This window comes from Elephantulus edwardii, unplaced genomic scaffold (genome assembly GCF_000299155.1).
Source record: "Elephantulus edwardii isolate Elephantulus edwardi_28Jun2011 unplaced genomic scaffold, EleEdw1.0 scaffold00419, whole genome shotgun sequence".
NCBI lineage: Eukaryota > Metazoa > Chordata > Mammalia > Macroscelidea > Macroscelididae > Elephantulus > Elephantulus edwardii.
The window spans coordinates 693,590-708,647 of record NW_006400169.1 but is presented as its reverse complement, the minus strand read 5'-3'; positions in this window follow the sequence as shown (position 1 = coordinate 708,647).

Below are 15,058 nucleotides of genomic sequence, written 5' to 3'. Positions count from 1 at the left end.
TTATAAAATTAAAATACATTATTTGTCTTACCAGATCCTTCCCATTTCCCTCAACCCCAAACCATCAAATTGTGTGACCCCCATGATTAATCCTCCCCACACATCCTTACCCCTCTGCCTTCATTCTCTGCTTACTTGGATCCTCATACTCACTCTACAATAATGGTTTTACACAGTATTTGTACTTATGGGACTGAGTTAGGTCACTCACCATAATGCTCTCCAGTCCCTCTCAAGTTGGGCAGTAAATTTACAGAATCATTGCTCCTCAATCCATTCATTTGTGGTTGGACATCTGAACTGTTTCCATGTTCTTGCATGGTAAATAATGCTGCTATGAACTTTGGTGTTCAAGTTTCTATTTGTGCCTCAGCTCTCATTTTCTTGGGTATGGTCCAAGCAATGAAATAGCTGGATCATATGGAATTTCTATGTTCAGCTTTTTAAGGAAGCACCAGCTGACTTCCACAGTGGTTGTACCATTGTACAATCCCACCAACACTGTGTAAGTGTTCCTATCTTGCCACACTCTTTCCAACATTTATTACTTGCTGTCCTGTTAAACTTTGCCACTGCTACTGGAATGAGATGGTATCTTATTGTGGTTTTTTTACAAGGGGTAGGGTTGCCAAGTGTTCATGGAGTTGAGACCACATGGTGAGGGACCTGTTTATATTGACATAGGACATACAATTCAGTTCCCTCCTAGTTTCCCTAGCCAAAACCAGGACACTTTGATAGTACTAGCACTTAGAGCATTTCACTCTAACTGAAACTAAGTTTACTCAAGTGTGCACCTACAAATATCCTTGCTTTGAAGCTGCTACAAAATGCAACCCATGTGAAATGACAGTTTGGATAAAAAAACAAAATTGTCAAAATTTCCTTAAAGCAATTTTCAAATTCTTTTATTTACAGGATAATGTTGTTGTTGTTATGTGCCATCAAATCACGTGCAACTCATAGCGACCCTATGAACAACAGCCTAAACCCTGCTCTGTCCTGTGCCAACCTTATTGTCTCAGACACATCTACCCCATTTTCCCAGTCACTGAATTGAGGGTCTTCCTCTCTCGTGCTGTCCTTCCACTCTCCCAAGTATGACATCCCTCTCCAAGGACTGGTCCCTTCTTGTAACATGTCCAGTGTATGTCAGACAGAGCTTCAGAATCCTTGCCTCCAAGGAGCAGCCTGGTTTAACCCTCTCCAGGATGAACCTGTTCATTTTCTTAGCAGTCCATGGTATATTCAGTACTCTTCTCCAGCATCACGGGTCAAAGGCATCAAGTCTCCTTCTATCATCCCTAGTCATTGTCCAGCTCTCTGGTGCATAACAAGTAATGGCAAAGACCATGGCCTGTATCAGGTGCACCTTAGTCTCTGGAATGACATCGTTGCTCTTCAGTACTTTGGAAAGGTCTCTGACAACAGACTTTTTCAATGTAATTAATCCTTGAATTTCCTGGCTACTGGTGCTGAGAGTGTTGATTGCAGAGCCAAGCAAACTAAAGCTGTTAAAAATCTCAGTCCCCACACCATCTATCATGATACTGCCAATTGGCCCTGTGGTGAAAATCTTTGTTTTCTTGATATTGAGCAGATTTTAAAACATCTGGTCTGAAATGAAAACGATGTGGAGATAGGACACATCCTTGACACACACCCTTCCCAATTTTGAACCATGTAGTGTTTCCCTGCTTTGTTCTGACAACTGCCTCCTAGCTTCACGTAAGCACAAGCAAGTGTTCTGGGATTCCCATTCTTCACATTCAGCCACAGTTTGTTGTGATCCACACACAGTCAAATGCCTTTGCATAGTCAGTGAAGCACAGACATTACTCTGGTACTCTCTGCTTTCAGCCAAAGTCCATCTGACATTAGCTATAATATCCCTAGTGCCATGGCCTCTTCTAAATCCAACCTGCACTTCAGGCAGTTCTCTGTTGATGTGCTGTTCCAGTCGTTTTTGGATAATCTTTAGCAGAATCTTGCTTGCATGTGATATCAATGGCACTGTCCGATAATTTCCACACTCTGTCAAATCACATTTCTTTGGAATGGGAACAAATATAGATAGATCTCTTCCAGTAAGTGGGCCAGTAAGTTGTCCTCCAAATTTTTTGACACAACTTGGTGAGCACATCCAGGATAGCATCTGTTAGTTGAAATATGTCAATTGGTATGCCATCAATTCCTGAGGGCTTGTTTTTTGCCTTTTCTTTTAGAGCAGCTTGGACTTCCTCCTTCATACATTGTTTCATGAAATTCTTCTGTGTCCACCAATTCCTTTTGGTACAATGACTCTGTATATACCTTTAATCTTCTTTTAATGATTCCTTGATCATTTTAATATTCTGCCCAAAGCATCCTTAAGTATTGCAAATCAAGGTTTGAATTTGTTCTTCAGCTCCTTGAGCTTAAGAAGTGCTGAGCAAGTTCAGCCCTTTTGATTTTCTATCTCCAGCTCCTTGCACATTTCACTGTAATACTTTACTTTGTCTTCCCACACTACAATCAACACTCTTGGTACCAGCAGCTAGAAAATTAAAAGATTAATTGCATTGGGAAAGTCTGTTGTCAGAGACCTCTCCAAAGTACTGAAGAGCAACAGTGTCAGTCTGGAGACTAAGGTGCACCTGATACAGGCCATGGTCTTTGCAATTACTTGTTATGCATCAGAGAGCTGGACAATGCCTAGGGATGATAGAAGGAGAATTGATGCCTTTGAGTTGTGGTGCTGGAGAAGAGTACTGAATATACCATGAACTGCTAGGAGAATAAACAGGTTCATCCTGGATAGGGTGAAATCAAGCTGCTCCTTGGAGGCAAGGTTATTGAAGTTTCATCTGACAGGTTGCAAGGTGGGATCAGTCCTTAGAGAGGGACATCATGCTTGGGAGAGTGGAGGAACAGCACAATACAGGAAAACCATCAATGAGATGGATTGATTCAGTCTCTGGGGTAAGGGGATATGCGTGTCAGAGACAATATGATTGGAAAGGTATAGAGCAGTGTTTAGGGCTGTTGTACATAGGGTCACTATGAGTTGTAGGTGATTCGGCGGCACATAACAACAACAATATGAATGATTTTATTATCAGTGACATGAAAGCAATTTATTTTAGGATAAATTCAATGGAAACAAAGAGCCTATAAATTATTAAGAGTTCCCTACCCCCTTAGTGCTAGAAGATCCAAAGGTTTGAGTCTACCAAATATTCCATGGGAGAAAGATAGACATTCTCCTCCTGTATGATTTACTGCTTCTAAAAACCCACTGGAGGGTCAGCTGTGAGTTGGATGATAGCACATAACAACCATAATAACAATATCTGCTCAGAGATAGTTGGAAAAGATAAATTTTGTAATGCAAGATCCTTTCTTACATAAAAGCTTTACTCTACCATTGTCATTAAGGCAGAGTCACATCTTGAGTGCCTTCCACTTGAGGGGATCATCTTCTGTCTCTATAATGAAAAAATTTCCAGTGTTATTCAGATATGTTTGAGGGCCTATTATTTCAGAAGAACATTGTTTTGAGAGACTGTAAACTGCACAAAAGGAGATTGCCCATCTTTTTCTCACGGGTGGCTGGTGGATTTGAACCACTTGTCTTAGGATTGGGAGTACAACTCCTTGTCTACTATGCCACCAGAATGCCCAATGAGCAAATATTAGCATCCCTATTTTATAGTTAAGGAGCTCAAAGTTCCCTCAGTCCAAGCACGTACATAGTGCTTGAAACGGAAGCATAACCTACTTAATCATTACATATTGACCTCCCACATCAGGGCTGTGAAAAGCAAGAAGAGCTGTCCTATCTATACTGCTGCGGTCAGTATGAATAGGGGATAAGCTGAAAAGAGAAAAGAATAGGAATAAAGCTGTAGAGATGGGCTGATTTTCCATTTGTATTCCATGACCAAGTTCTTGGGAGGAGAGCATGTTCTTAGAAGGAGACAAGAACCAGAGAAGCCCCCCTTTTTTTAATGATCTAAACACAGACTGTGGTTCAGATCATCAATTACTCATATACAAGTTCAGTTAGAGGCCAAAGAACATTAAAATAAGTCCACATGAACCATGATATGATATTGAATCAATTCCATTTTAATTTCAAGATCATCTTAAGAATAGAATTGAATCATTGAACACCAATGATCCAAGTCTAGATGATTATATCAAAGATTTCATCGATTAAAAAAGTAAAAGGTCATTACAAAAATGGAGGAGAAGGAAAAACCAAAACAGATGTCAGAAGAGACTCTGAAGATTGCACTGGAATGTCAAGAAACCAAAACAAAAGGAAACCATGTCAAAGTGAAAGAAGTGAACAGAACATTTCTATGGCAAGCTCAGGAGGACAAAGTATAGTAATGGGATATGCAGAGTGCTGGAATTGGAGAATAAAAAGATAAAAACTTACTCAGCATTTCCCAAGCTGAAACAACTGAAAAACAAATTTAAGCCTTGTGTTGCAATATTGAAAGATGCTATGGGCAATAAATTCAATGATCCGCAAAGCATCAAAAGAAGATGGAGGGAATACACAGATACACTGTACCAGGAAGAACTGATTGACACTGAAAAAACTCAGGAAGTACAATATGTACAGAAGCCACTGGTGAAGGAGGAAGTAGAGGCTGCATTGAATGCACTGGAAAAATATAAGGCCCCAGGAATCGATAGGATGCCAATTGATTTGTTTCCATTAAAAGATGCTGCCTTGGATGTGCTGAACAGTTCATTCCAGGAAATTTGGAGGACAGCTATCTAGCCAAAGGATTGGAAGAGGCCTATATTTGTTCCCATTCTCAAGAAAGGTGATCCAGCTGAACGTGGAAACTATCAAACAATATCATTAATAGAACATGCAAGCAAAATACTGCTGAAGATAATTAAAAAATAGCTAGAATGGTACATAGATATTGAACTACCAGAAGTTCAAGCAGGATTTAGAGGAGGCTGTGGCACCAGGGATATCATTGGTGATGTCAGATGGATCCTTTTTGAAAGTAAAGAATACCAGAAGAATGTGTATTTATGCTTTATTTACTATCAAAGGCATTTCACTGTGTGGATCATAACAAATTTTGCCTGATATTGAGAAGTATGGGAATCCCAGCATACTTAATTGTGCTCATGTGGAATCTATTCCTGGACTAGGATGCTGTTATGAAAACAGAGCAGGGGAACACTGCATGGCTTAAAATTGAGAAGGGAGTGCATCAGAGTTGTATTCTCCCTTCATACCTATTCAGTCTGTATGCTGAGCAAATTATCTGGGAAGCTGATGAAAAGCTCTATGAAAAGGAGTGTGGAATCAGGACTGGAGAGAGACTCATCAATAACCTGCATTATGCAGATGACACAACCTTGCTTGCTGAAAATAAGGGGGACTTGAAGCATTTGTTGCAGAAGATCAAAGAATGCAGTCTTCAGTATGAATTGCATCTCAGTGTCAAGAAAATAAAGATTTTTACCACTGAACCAATAGGCAACATCATGGTGGATGGAGAGGAGATTGAAACTGTCAACAGCTTCATCTTGCTTGGATCCACAGTTAACACCTTTTGGTACCAGCAGTCAGGAAATAAGGAGATGCATTGCACTGGGAAAGTCTGAGGTTAGGGACCTCTCCAAATTATTGAGGAGTAATTATGCCAGTTTCTAGACTAAGGTACATCTGATTCAGACCATGATCATTCTGATTACATGTTATGCATCTCAGAGCTGAAAAATGAATAAGAATGACAGAAAAAGAACCTTATGGCTTTGAGCTGTGGTGTTGGAGAAGAGCACTGAATATCCTATGGATGGCCAAGAAAATGAAGAAATATATCTTGGAGAGGGTGCTCTTTGGAAACAAGAATGATGAGACTTCGCTTCACATACTTTGGGTATGTCGCTAGGAAGTGCTATTCCTTGGAGAAGTATATGATGCTGGGAAGGATGGAGAGTCAGCAAAGGAGAGGAAGATCTTCAATTAGGTAGATGGACATGGTGACTGCTGCAATGGGCACTTGTGTGTTAGAAAGTGTGAGGATAGCACAGAATGTAACAGGTTTCAGATCTTTTATTCATAGGGTTGCTATGAGTCACACTCGACTTTAATGGCACCTAAAAACAAGAAAAAAATTTATTAATGCATTTATATAACCTTTTCCCACTCAAGGAAAATCCAAATTCAATTACTTTCATTTGGTGTTTTGTGTTTTTATTTAAGAGGGAAGAGATATCTCTATATTTTATAAAGACCACCATGATGATAATGGAGCATATACTAGGGTTTAGAGTAAGTGTTAAGGCAGAAAGAGAATTTCAATGCCCTTGTAAAAGTATTTGAGCCAGAATGGAAATTAGAAATAGAAAAGTGAACAGAAAACCTTGAGATATTAATAAGTAGAAGCACAGATTTAATCAATCTGATTCCTGTGTAGGAATTATCAGGTGAGGTCTATGTGTATAGTCACCATTTGTGGTTTTTATAAGAGATGTTTGCAATGAGCTAATGATTGATTATACAAAATTCTATCATTCTATTTTCAGCCTCATTTCTGCCACCAAGCCCATATTTTACTACAAGTCCTTCTTTAATTCCAAACTTTAGCATTCCAGTCACCAATTATTATTAATGAATATTGGTTGCATTTTCAATCTATTTCAGACTGCAAAAGTTGGTAGAAATCGCCTATTTCCTGTTCTTTGTCTTTAGCTGTTGGTGCTTGTTTTTGAATGGTAGAAGTATTAACAAGTCTTCCTTATATAGTTATGGATAGTATCCTGTCACTCACAACATTGTAGTGTCTTTTGACTATGATTGCAACCCTACACCCCTTCATTCTTTAATTCCCAGCACAGAGAATCATGATTGTCTATTTCAAAGTGGCCCAGATCAATCCATCTTAGCTTGCCAATGTCTAGTATGTCAATATTTATGCATCTTAGTTCTTTTTTTGACAATGTCCAATTTTCCTATATTACTACTTTGTATATTCCACATTCCAATTGTTATTAGTTTGCAATTATTTCTCCTTGAGTTTTTCTTTGTTTGTCTGTCTCCAAATATGAAGGCTCAGTCTCCAGTGATAGTCTGGGCGTTCTATGCCTGCTATTTCAGAAATAGATAGCCAATCCTTCTTCCTAGTCTGTCATAATCTGGGGGCTCCACTTTTGTACAAAGTCTGACAAACAAGTGCTGTGCCCAAAGGAGGAGATGATAGACAAGCAAACATACACGTATATAAGCATGTGAAGATACTTCCCAAACACAAAATCTGACAGATAGCTCTCCTCCTTTCCCTTTCAGGAGTCACAAAGCAAGGCCTCTAACTATCCTCTACTATGATGGATCAGGCTTCAGTCCTCTTGTCCACAATCTATGAGCTCCCTAGCAAAGACAGTACTCCAGAGCTCTTGACCAACTCCCCAATGCATGTCTGGGAAGTGTAGCTTGTCAGCCTCCTGGCTCAGCTCCACAATAGTTTTCAGGGATTTCAGTACACCACTCTAAATTAAAAAACAGGATGATTAGCAAGAAACTCAACAATGATGCATAAGAACTAAACTATACAAACACCAATTTGACCTCATAAAAATATATAGGGTAATGCACCCTAAAAAAGTTCAATATACATTATTCTCCAGCATGCATGATGCATTATCCAGAAGAGATCCATGTCTTAGGTCACAAAACAAGCCTCAATAAATGGGGGGTGGGGGGTAATTGAAATACTGCAATGCATTTTCTCAGACCACAAAGCAATAAAATTAGAAATCAGTATTAAAAAAATAAAGGAGAAATATTCACACACTTGGAAGCTAAATAACACCCTGCTTGAACACTATTAGGTATTAAGTTTCTTGAAACAAATGAGAATAAAAATACAACTTACCAAAATATCTGTGATACAGCAAAATGGTACTTAAAGGTCAATTCTTAACAATAAGTAAATACATCAGAAGAGAAGAATGAAACTGGCTATTTAACCCAACATCTCCAACAAATGGAGAAAAAAAACCAGCAAGAAAACATCATAATATCAAAAAGAAATTATAAAAATTAGCACAGAAATAAATGAATTTAAAAACAGAATAACAATTGAAACTATCAATAAGACAACTACTAGCAAACCTAAAAAAGGAAAAGAAAGAAAAGACAAATAATTCTAATAAGACATTAAAGAGGTAGTATCGTAACAGAACCAACTGAAATAAAAATTATAACTTCAGAATATTATGAACAACTATAAAACAAATGAAAAATCTAGAGGAAATGGAAAAAATACTTCAAAAGTCACAATCTACCCAAATGGACATAGAATGGAGTACAACATTTTAACCAACCCATGACAGGAGAAAAAAGGGTACAGGCCATTAAAAAACACCTTACAACAACCAATAGAGGCCTAGGACAGAGAGTTTTACCAGTGAATTTTATCAAACATTCAGAAAAGAGTTAGCACCAATTCTACATAAATTATTTCAGAAAGAATACTCCCAAATCCATTCTGTGAAGCAAACATAATCTCAACACCAAAGCCAAATAAAGAAATCACACACAAAAAAGGAAAAAAAAAACCCCAAACAACCCAACTATAGACCAATAAGTCTTATTAATATAAAGGGGAGAGAATCCTTAACAAAATACTAGCTAATAGAATAAAAGTATCAAAAGTCTAATACAACATGACTAACTGATCTCATAACAGGCATGTAAGGATGGTTCAGCAAAAGAAAAACAAATGTAATTAATCACATCAATAGAACAAAGGACAGTAACCACATTTTCCTTTCATTTGATGTGGAGAAAGCTTTTGACAAAATGTAACACTCTTTTTAAAAAAGAACATTCAAAAAAATAGGAATAGAGGTGACTTTCCTCATCATAATTAAGAGCGTATACTCTAAACCAATATCCTCAATGGAGAGAGATTAAAGGCATTCAGTCCGAATGCAAAGACTAAATGACCACTATCACTACTCCTATTCAGTATTGCATTGGAAGTCCTAGCAAGAACAATAAGGCAAGAAAAGGGGTAAAGTGTCAGCCAAATTTGCAAAGACATAGTAAAACTATCATTATATGCAGATGATATGATAACATACTTAGAAAACCCTAAAGATTCAGCAAGAAAGCTATTGGGCATGTTTGACCAATTCAGAAAATCAAGATCAACATTGCAAAAATCAGCCAGATTTCTCTACAGAAGCAAAAAGAACATAGAAAAGGAAGTAGGAAAAACAATACCAATTACAATAGCTAACTAAAAGATTAAATACTTAGGGGGGAAAAATCTAACTAGAGACACAAAAGATTTATCTATATTAAGAAAATAACAAAACACTACTACAAGAAAAGGGAGCTCTGATGGCCTTGTAGCAAGAAAGTGTGCTGCAATCCTGAAGGCACACAGTTTGAAGCCACAAGCTGCTCCCTGGGAGAAGGATGTGCAGTCTCCTGTGCAATTTAACTGCCTCTTAAAACCCGCCAGAAGATCAACTATGGGTCAGTTCCAACTTTACCATACACAACACACAACACACACTAGAAGAAACAAAAATCAACTTATATAAATGGATATACCATACTCATGGAGAGAAATTCTCAACACCGTGAAAATTACAATTCTACCAAAAGCAACATACAAGTTCAATATAATCCCAATACAGATACTGATACTGATACTGATGCCATTTTTCAACAAGGATGGCAACAATTTCCAATTTTGTCTGGAAAGGAAAGAGTACCTGTTTAAGTAAAGGACCACTGAAAAAGAAAATATAGGAGACACCACACTCCTTGACTTCAGAATCTCCTACACAGCCATATAGTCAAGACAGCATGGTACTGGTACTGTGACAGACAAAGACATTAATGGAATATAATCGAGAACCCAGAATCAATGCCTCTACCTATGGTCAACTGATCTTTGACAAGGAGACAAAATCAATTAAGTGAGGAAACAAGAGTCTGTTTAACAAATAGCATTGGCAAATCGAACATCCATCTGCAGAAAAACTGCTGCAAGATCTACACCTCACATCATATACAAAACCTAAAAGTGGATGAGAGACCTAGAGGTAAAACAAAATACTGTGAAGATCGTCAGAGAAAAGTAAAGGTGAAAGATCTGGTGTGAAAAACAATATACATAAACATTATAAGTAAATAAGTATAAAATTTAAAAAATACACAAATACAAACAAACATAAAACAAACCCTTTGTAAACTTTCACTAAAATCACAATTAAAAAACAGAAATTAAAAGATGAGCAACTCTGCTGCCAAGGACCTCTTTATAGTGCTAAGCAGCAGGAATGTCTGTTTAAAGACTAAAATGTGTCTGATCCAAGCCATAGCATTTTTAGTTGCTCCAAATGCACCTGAAAATTGAACAATGAAAAAGGAATACTGAAGAACTTTGATGACTTTGAGTTGTGTTGATGAAGAATTTTTAATATGCCATGAACTTAAAAAAAAACCCAACGAAAACCCACCACCATCTTGGAAGGAGTGCAGACAAAGTGTCCCTTAGAGGCAATGATGGTGAAACTTTGTCTCATGTATTTCGGTCATAGTTTCAAAATGAGTCAGTCCTTGGAAAAAGGATATTATGATTGGAACTATGGAGAATGGGAGGAGAGGAAAACTCTCAGTGAGACGGATAGATGCAGTAATTGTATACCTGGGTTTAAACACAACAGAGATTGTAAAGATTGGGCAAACTTTAGATCTATTGTACATAGAGTCACTATGAATGAGAATATATAGTTGCTGAGTTGGAATTGACTCGGCTGACCCTCTAAAACATTTTGAGGGACAGTAAATCACACAGGAGGAGATTGTCCGTATTTTCCTACAGAGCAGCTGATGAATTTGAACTGTATGCTTTTGAGGGAGCCCTGCAACTTCTTACCACTAAGCTGCCAGAGCTCTCTAGAAAAAGTCTATAGTACCTATGAACAAACAAGAATAACAACATCATCCCACATTCCCATAACTGGCAGGAATGTCTACCTTGTCAGATTTTGGAATTGTCAGCCTTCCACAATTGGATTAGATAATTCTTTGAAATAAATTTCTCTCTCTTTCAGATACATATACATCATCCATTCTATATCTCTAGATACTTTGATTAAGATAATAATATTGTTAGATGTCATAGACTCAAAGCAATCCTTTGAACAACAGATTTGAACCTTTGCCTATCCTCATGATTTCTGATATATTCAAGCCTGTTTTTACAGTCACTGTTTCAGTCCATCTTGTTGAGAGTCTTCCTCACTTTTTCTGACCCTCTACCTTTACCAGTACAATGTCTTTTTTCCAAGAACTGGTCCCTCTGACAACATGCCCAAAATATGTGAGATGAGCTTTTTATCATCCTGGTTGCACTTTTTCTAAGATAGACTTGTATCTTCTTTTAACGGTCCATGGGACGCTCACTACTCTTTTGGAACACCACAATTCAAAGGCATTGATTCTTCTTTCATGCTTATTCATTGCACAACTTTCAGATACATAGAAAATAATTTAAAAGAACATGGCTTGAATCAGACACACCTTAATCTTGAAACTGATATCCTCACTCTTTAGTACTTTGAAGAGGTCCTTGATGGCAGAGTTTCCCAATGAAACATGTCTTTTGGTTTCTTGACTGCTAGTACCATGGATAATGATATGGATCCAAGTAGAATGAAACCACTGACAACTTCAGTCTTCTCCATCTATCATGATGTTATCAATTGGTCCAGTGGTGAGGATTTCCCCCCCTTGCTATTGAGATGTAATTAATATTAAAGAGTAGCAGAGTTGTGGGAAGACATCAAATATATCATCCATGAGAAAAGCAAAAGGTCATTACAAAGACAAGGTGGAAAGAAAAGATCAACATGAATAGAGACTGAAAACTGCAGTAAAATGCACAGAAGCCAAAACAAAGAGAAGAAATAACTGATGTTAAAGAGATGAACAATTTCAAAGAGCAGCTCAAGAAAACTAAAAGAAGTAAGAAAAATGTGCCAAGAGCTCGAGTTAGAATACCAAAAAAGGAAGACCAGCTTAGCTTTCTCAAGCTGAAATAACTGAAGAACAAATTTAAGCATTCAATTGCAATACTGAAGGAGTCTATGGGCAAAATCTTGAATAAAGAAGCATCTAAAGAAGATGAAAAGAAACATTTCTTAAACTAGATATGACCAAGAACCAATGGTTGTGAAGGAAGAAGTTCAAGCTTCATTGGCAAAAAATAAGATCCCAGGAATTGATAGAATACCAAATGACATATTTCATTTAACAAGATGCATCCCTGGATGTGCTCACCAATCTATGTCAAGAAATTTGGATGACAGCTACCTGGGTGACTAACTGAAAGAGATTCATATTTGCTCCCATTCCAAAATGGGTATTAAGAAAATATTCCTCCCAAATGAAAAATATATCCAGTACTGGGCATCCATAACATAATTGAAATTGATATGTTGTTGTTGTTGTTGTTATGTGCCGTCGGGTCGCTTGCGACTCATAGCAACCCTATGTACAACACCCCTAAACTCTGCTCTGTCCTGTGCCAATCGCACTGTCTCTAACACTCCCATCCCGATTATCCCAGTCACTGAATCAATCCACCTCATAGAGGGCCTTCCCCTCCTGCGCCGTCCCTCCACCCTCCCAAGCATGATGTCCTTCTCCAAGGACCTGTCTCTCCTCACAATATGTCCAAAGTATGTTAGATGGAGCCTCAGAATCCTTGCCTCCAAGGAACCACCCAGTTTAACCCTTTCCAGGACAAATCTGTTTGTTTTCCTAGCAGTCCATGGTATTCTCAATACTCTTCTCCAGCATCACAGCTCAAAGGCATCAATTCTCCTTCTATCCTCCTTGGTCATTGTCCAACTCTCTGATGCATAACAAGTGATTGCGAAGACCATGGCCTGTATCAGACACACCTTAGTCTCCAGAGAGACACCATTGCTCTTCAGTACTTTGGAGAGGTCCCTAACAGCAGACTTTCCCATGGCAATGCGCCTTTTAATTTCCTGGCCGATATAGATATAGATTGATATAGAGACCAAAATATAAGAATGAATATTATAAAAAAAATTTAAAAAAAGAATGAATATTATGAAACTTCCAAAAGCAAGCACAGATAAAAAGTATATTCAGCTGCTAAGTAGCTAATATGACAAATGTCTACATGACTCTTTTACCTACCACGTATGACCTTGGTAAATTGAGGAAGAGGAGAATAATCATCTCTTGAGACAGTTCCTTAAATTCAGTGGAAGCAAGTATTAAACTGCACCCTAGTACTCAATGCTGCCTTCCTTCACCTGAGTGCTCCTGAGCCTAATCTGAAGAATAATAATAGCATCACTTAGTTTTTGCATTTCTGAGAGCCTGGAGAATCCTTTTTCTCCAGTGGGTATGGGCAGCAGTAGGAAGGGCCTTCTCAGAGAAATGAGGTTATGTGGGAAACTCTGCTTAGATACCCCTGGAGCTCCCAAAAATATCTAAAGTGAGACTTATGTGTGGAAGATTCTGCCAGGTAGTATAAGGCACAAGCCAGTACACCTGCTATGTGCATTCATTTGTCATTCTCAATTGATGAGGCTTAGAGAGTCTGTGATGCACATATGTCATCTCACTGGACTCTCATTCCACCCCTTTGAGTTAGGCAGAACAAGTTCTAGTAAGCCCAGTTTTCTCCCCAAGTGAAGAAGCTGAAGCCAAAGAATTAGTCGAGACTGATTGAAAGCCCAGGTCTGTGGGCTCGTTTTCCTGAGCCTGTCTACTATCAATGCATTAGGACCTCCATTATCAGAACTTCCATCATCAGAATGTTCTTAGCTACACAAATCAAGGCACAGCCATTTCCCAACATTTCCACTCATTCACTGCAGACGATAGTGCCATTTCTTGGACATAAAATGAAAAGAGCATCAGTGTCAACTTTCATGGAACAGGAAACACTAGTTTTACTGGTTCTGTAATGCTCTTAGGGACAATGCACAGCCCACCCTTGGGAAAGGAAGTAGGGCTGCTAATTGAGGGCCTCAGGCCAGGGCTTCTGCTGTGCCAGGGAACAGGTGTTTGAACTCAGTCACCCAGAGAGAGTGCCGTCTGTTGCAGGAACTGGACAGATCTTGGAATGCTTAATAGCAGGTCAGGCTCTTTGGCCCAGAAGCCTACACTAATGCATGGGTGGAGGGGTTTAGTGGTGGCTGCCCATAAGGCCAGTGTGAATTGCCCATGTATTTATTAAGCCAAGGAAGCGGGACAAAAATAGACCCAGGAAATAAAAGAAGGTCATATGGAAAGAAAGGTAGATTCTTGAGTCCAGAGTTTGTGGTAAATTTGTAAGGAAGGCAGGAGATGGAGCGGAAAAGAAAGAAAAGTCACAAGCCCTTCAGTGGATACCCTGCACCAGAGAAAGGGAAGGTATTTGTAGAAATAAGTAATTAATGGTTTAATAAAAAGGGGATCTTTTAGGGGTGGGGTTTTTGTCATATGCTGTCAAGTGGAAACCGACTCATAGCTAATTCTACAGTGGGCTTTCATAGGCAGTAAATCATACAAGAGGATATTGCCCATCCTTCACTTGCAGAGCAGCTAGTGGATTAGAACTGTGTGCCTTTGGAATGACAGTGAAGCTTCTTATCACTAGGCCACCAGAGCTCCCTTTAGGGAAGGGGTAGCTCCTAAAATAGGTTGAAGAATTGAAAAACAAGGAACTAGTGCAATATTATTCAAAATGGGTGACCCTGGAGAACATTATGCTGAGTGAAGTATCTCAGTCACAAAAGGACAAATATTGCATGATGCCACTATTGTAAAACAGGATTGACCTCAGGGTTGGGGGGAGACTGAAAAAGATGGGTTCAATAATGTATACTGCACTGAAACAGATGAGGGAGAAAACTGTTTAAAAGGGATATGTGATCAGGTATTTTTGTCATGACGGGAGTCTAGAGTGAAGGCTGCATAGTGGAGTTGACCTGGGGGGAGGGATTGTAAAGCAATGAAAATTTTTTCTTTTACTTTTCCAAGAGGGTA